The sequence below is a fragment of the Penaeus monodon genome, chromosome 15, assembly GCF_015228065.2.
Source record: "Penaeus monodon isolate SGIC_2016 chromosome 15, NSTDA_Pmon_1, whole genome shotgun sequence".
Taxonomy (NCBI): Eukaryota; Metazoa; Arthropoda; class Malacostraca; order Decapoda; family Penaeidae; genus Penaeus; species Penaeus monodon.
The window spans coordinates 11,974,895-11,975,126 of NC_051400.1; positions in this window are offsets into that span (position 1 = coordinate 11,974,895).

Here is a 232-nt window from a genome sequence, read left to right on the forward strand (position 1 = left end):
CCCCTATCTAGGGACTAAATAGAAGGTAGGAAAGGTTCGGCTTAGGTGTTGGGTTCGCACCACAGGAAAACGACGTGACGCCGCACCAGCAATATCTGTTAGAAAAATTTAACCAATTTCCTTTACAATCCAACTATGCACACTCACACTTTTCAATAAGTTTAGCATCTTCCAAAGTGACACCGAAAGTGTCGAAGTCTTCGACAATTTGCGTCGCTGACACCATGTCCCT